The sequence below is a fragment of the Pyxicephalus adspersus genome, chromosome 3, assembly GCF_032062135.1.
Source record: "Pyxicephalus adspersus chromosome 3, UCB_Pads_2.0, whole genome shotgun sequence".
In the NCBI taxonomy this organism is placed as follows: Eukaryota; Metazoa; Chordata; class Amphibia; order Anura; family Pyxicephalidae; genus Pyxicephalus; species Pyxicephalus adspersus.
The window spans coordinates 43,071,509-43,077,508 of record NC_092860.1 but is presented as its reverse complement, the minus strand read 5'-3'; positions in this window follow the sequence as shown (position 1 = coordinate 43,077,508).

Sequence of the window (6,000 nt, the reverse complement as noted above, 5' to 3'; positions counted from 1 at the left end):
ACATATCAAATTGCCTTGATGGGTGGATGTCAGTCTGGAGCAGTGTTTCTCAACCAGGGTTCCTCCAGAGGTAGCTAGGGGTTCCCTGAGCAATTTACAAATTCTGCCCCCCAGCTAAGCTTAACTAACATCAATAAACTTTTTAACTATCTGTAAGGGTGACATTGCCCATGACAATAATGTACAGTGAGCTGTGGATATCGTAATTATAGAATGGGTTGCCTAAGACCAGAGGGTGATTTCATGGTTTCCCCATGTTTAAAAGGTTGAGCAACACTGGAGCAATGGTGATATTTAGGCAGGCTGCATCTAGAAGCAGATTGCCATAAATAATGCCTGCGTGTTATAATGATCCTCTTTGGAAAAATCAGGCCTGTTGTATTTTAGTGGCAGGATCAACCGGTATTTCTGGGACTTTGGCCTGTATAAGCACCAACAGTTTTCTTTTAGTCACCATGCAAAATCCCTGATACCTATAAAATAAATACTTCATAATAAAAAAATATAAAATAACAATATTTATTTTATATATATTTATTAATAATATAATTTGTTTTTTTGTAGCTGTGCATGAGTACTTTACCTTTTCACCCACAAGATGGCGCAGTTGTGCAGCAAATCCTATGACTAGACATTGAGGGACCTAAGGGTAATTTATTTAAATTGACTGGAGAAACTAGACTATCATGGGTGACCCTGGGTGATCCAGAAAACATGAAATGGATCTGGTTCAGGAATTAAAGATTTTGCCAACTAATAAAATTTTTTTTTTAAGAACAGGTTTGCTAAATCACACAGGTTCTCCCACGATAATCTATCTTTACCAGCCTCACAGAGCTTTAAATATTCATGCCCAATTACTGTAATGCAAGATTTTTTAGGTAAAGAAGCAGAATAAAAGCTTCATCATGGTATTATTCATACTAATAAACACATCTCCATGAAAGTATCCTATGAAACCCCCTAGCTTTAAAGAGGTTTCAAATGATTAAACTTGTGAAAATACACTTGTGACCACCTCTCACTCTGGCATTGCTGTTTCAAATCCAAGTGCCCCCAGGAGTCCTAAATTAAACATGCAAATTAGGGTCCCCCAGGGCATTGTAGTGGGGCTCTAAATTTATACTTGCCAACTCACAAAATGATCACTGTCATACTATGCTAGTCTGATTCCCTTTTTTGAACTCCAATTTCCAAAATGGGGAGGTATAGGAAACCAATAATGTAGGTGTAAGTGGGTGACCCTTGTGGGTAACATAACTTAAACATTTCACCACTATGGCATTATTACAAGGTTCAAAAATTGTACCTATCATAAAGCGCTAATCTGTCATATATCTTCGCTTATCTTCTTTGAACCCCAATTCCTCTGAATGGGGAGGTGTAGGAGCAAGTGGGGGACTTTTGTAATTAACACCCTTCTATAGTGTCTTCACTTTTGCTTCACAAGATAACAAAATTATAACTGTCATACTGCACTACCCAGCCCCACATAACTGGCTGTCCACAATCTGTGAACCCCAATTTCTGCAGGCAGACAAAATCTAGGGACTTCTTTGGCTAACATGCCCTACAATTCCATTTTGGCAGTTATTGTGCCTTCATTTAATCAAGCTGTGTTACCTGGAGGACAAAAAAATCTTACAAAAATTGCTATAAATTGCACAGGCCTTGGAAGAAAGTACATGAGAGAGCATTGTACCAAAGAACACGCCGGTCCTGAGTGAACCTTGTGCTCTCCAGCTAATCCCATGTTGTATGCAATCTTCTAGTATTTGACCACAGTAGAGTAGCTTTTATAATCACTTTAATCCTCTGCATATATGTAGTGTATGAAACAGGTAAGGGCGCAGGTGCAAGATTTTGGATCTGCGGGCTTACAAGGGGGCTACTGGAAGGCTTTGTGGATCACCCAGGTTCTACCATGATTGTTTATTGTCTCCAGTCTTGGAGAGCTTGATTAACCACCTGGGCTTTTCACTGATGTCTAGATTTCTGTACCAAAAGCGGTACACTGTTTTTCGTGAAATTTTTTTGTTTAAATTGTAGACCTGTAACTTACAGAAATATGTCCGAACAAGGGTCTAGTATATATCCTGAATATCATAAAGTTTGAAACACACAATCATGTAAAAAAAAAAAATTAACTTTAATAATAAAATAAATAAAAAACACAAAAATCAGCTTAAACAAGAATGCATAAATAAATAAAAAATACTGAGAATGCAATAATTCGGTATACTGTATAGTACTATATTTTTCTAAAACACCTCCCTAGTGTGGTAAATTTTAAAACAGAGTCCAACGTCACATACCTATAGACAAAAACCACATGAATATATTTTGTATTATTTTGTATTGGATTGGATACGGGACTTTGTATTGAATCCAATACAAAATATTTGAATAACCCGCTACGACCCCCATCGACGGGTGTATGCACTGACATCATCAGGAATCGCCGAGGGACGCGTACGCGAACGCTGAGTGTTCTAATTTTTTCCGTACTTCCATGCAAAAAGCGTTATATTTTTTGCATGGAAATTTATTTTAGATTGTAGGCTATAATTCTTAGGCATAACTCACCGAAATATGTCTAAAATTTGATAAATTTAATAATAAACTTTAAAAATAAAATGTATAAAACATTATAAAAAGAAATATTGTGTAATGTAATGTAACTGTACAGTAGCTTATATATTATATATATATTAATAAATTATATATATACATTATATAAAGATTTCTTTGTATTGGACTCAATACAGCTTTTTTGTATTGAATCCAATACAAAGTGATTTGAATTTCCCGCCCCGCCTCCTGCCCGCACCGACGATTGCAGCGACATCACCGGGAGACCCCGGAGATCGTCTCTGCATATTCTGGGAGAAGACAGAAGAGAGAAGACGTCTCCAGAGGAGCTGCGGGGACAAGGTAAGTGTTTTTTTTTCAGTTGTATTCCGATTGTCATACAATGTTGTATGACAATCAGATTGCACTGTAAAGCTTAGTAATATTTTTAGCTTTTAGCAAGTTTTCTTACCCCGAACCAGGTGGTTAAATCAGATTCAATGGGCCAGATCAATGGGTGATCCAAAAAAGATGGAATGGATCTGGTACAGGATTGAAAATATTTGCTAACAAACAGCAAATGACTTTTAAGAAATCCATTTGTTTCAGCTATGGAATTTCCTTCATCACCCAGCTTCACTAATGAAACTGTATCCTCTCCAGCCTTGGAGAGCCTTATTAAATCAGGCCCAATGTGTTTGCTGTCACCTATACCAGTAAGCACACGGAAAAGGAACTTTGTAGCATTATATTTTATATTTAGAAGTGTATGTGTACATGATTATAATGCACAGTATTTACTAAAATGCAGCAGGGAAAATCAGAGGAAATCACCCAATTCTGTTCTCTGATTTGTTTCCCAAATAAAAGAGGTTGAAACCTCAATCACCAAAGTGAATAACAACTTAGCTGTTTTGCAGATTTTGTATTAAGCAGACCCAAGTGTAGGACAAAGGATAGATAAACCAATATGACAATGAAAGGGTTACTAGCAGCCATAGTGATAAGGTGACTGCTTCAGTCTGGTTACACGGGTGCAGCACTTGTGACTTGAGTTACTGCTGATTGACTGATTGACTGCTGAAGCCAGGTGCTGTGTGAGGATTGTCAGTACCCATAGCCGCTTCCATAGACAGCTTCTCTGAGCCCCCAGCCAACATATGTCCACAGGGTCCTCTAGGAATTAGTGCAGTGGTGGTCACTAGTGTGTAAACTGTGCCCCATTCAGCACATTGCTAGCTGCCTAGCTACCTGCACTGTATGTAAAAATTATACAGCAAACAGCAGCCAGCAGTACTGAACTGCTCACTGCCATCCCCATTTATTCCCTACAGGTGTCCATGTACATGACGTTTTCAGGAGCAGTTTAGAGATGTGATAATGCAGCCCCCATTCCTGAGTATATGTGACCACCAATGCTTCTTCAACCATGAGACTCATGTTAAGGGCCAGGGCCTCCTCCCCTCAATCTGTCCCTCAGATGGAAAGAGATAAAGAATACCTACATTAGTCCAACAACCTTTTTATATGCAAACACTTTTAGCAACTTTTACTCCAGTGCTGTTATTTGTCATAGTCATTTGGGACATTCAAAACCACTGTATTTATCATAAATAAATAATAATAAAGGTTGCAAAAAAGAATTATGTATGTTTATTATTTATTTCTGTTTGTTATAGCAGAATGGTTTGGATATCAAAGCACACATGCATCCATTTCAAACTGGTAATCAGAAGTGCTGTGCTGTGATTTCACTTGGTTTATTTTGTGACCGTTAACCAAGTCTTCCTCACTCATAACCTCATCACACGCACGGATACAAGACTTCTCTAGAGCTGCCCCAACTCTCTGGAATGGTCTTCCTCGTCCTATTCGGCTTGCTCCTACTTTCTGCTCATTTAAAAGAGCACTCAAAACCCATTTTTTCAAACTTGCCTACCCGGCTTCTTCTGTCATTTGAAACCATCACTACTTCCCACCACTGCATATTTCCCATCCTATTGTGTGTGAAATTCCCCCACCTACTAGATTGTAAGCTCTTCGGGGCAGGGTCCTCTCCTCCTGTATCACTGTCTGTATTAGTCTGTCATTTGCAATCCCTATTTTATGTACAGCGCTGCGTAATATGTTGGCGCTATATAAATCCTGTTTAATAATAATAATAAGTCAAATCACAGCAATTACTTCCAATTTTTCCCATTATTGCAAAAAATTTGCCTGTTTTCTAATATTATGGCTCTGAACATGAGAGCCATCTGTAATAAATTATATTAATGTATTAGATTATAATTGTGACTATATATATATATATATATAAAACAACTATATTTAATATTATATAATTATGTAATTATATTATAAACGGTTGCATTGATGTCATTCCTAACATCTGTCACAACCATCTGTAAAAGAGTGAGACTGGTGTGTCAATGTGGAACCCTGTCTTTGGATGATATAAAGTTTGAGTACTTTTCCAACACTCAGAATGTCCAAAGTTGGAATTTGAGTTCTGACTGTTTAAAATCCAACGCTGGAATATCTCAAATGCAACTTTTACTTGATTCTGATTGAAACTGTCCGACCACCACCACCAGCCATATAAAAGAGCAAGGACTGCATTCATTGATCAACTTAGTATGCGATCTGAGGAAACCCCCGCCAATCAGAGAGCACTTGAGGTTTTGAATGGGGAGACTTGTCCCCATTTACCTTTTAGTGCCGGGGATCGCAAACAGGATTCCAAGGGCTGCAAGAATGATGCAGCCCTGGGAATCCACTGCGATTTCAGGGCACTAGAGGTTATTTAATTGCAGATTGCAGACAGGAGGATTCCCAGGGCTGCATGAACAATCGCAGCCTTGAGAATCCACTGCGATCCCGGGCCACTAGAGGTTAATTAATCTCTAGTGCCCGGGGATCGCAGTGGAATTGCAGATGAACTCTCAATGGAGTTTCTCTATTGAGAGTTCATCTGCAGTTCAGTTCCCACAGTCACCGGGCTGATAAGTACAGCTCCGTGACCGCGGGAACTTTGCGGTCACAGCTTATTGGAGGAGGCATGCGAGAGCCTCCAATCAGCTGTGACTGCAGGCGAACTCTCAATGGAGTTTCTCCATTGAGAGTTCATCTGCAGTTCAGTTCCCACAGTCACCAGGCTGTACTTATCAGGGAACTGAACTGCAGATGAACTCTCAATGGAGAAACTAATTAACCTCTAGTGCCGGGGATCGTAAAAAGGATTCCCAGAGCTGCAAGAATGAAAGCAGCCCTGAGAATCCACTGCGATCCCAGAGCACTAGAGGTTATTTAACCTCTAGTGCTGGGGATGGTAATGATTTCCTCAATATTCCGATGGTTTTGCCGAAATTTTTTGGACCCATCGGAAGTTCGAGAACATTTTCGTGAGAATGCCAGAGGTATTCTTGCTCA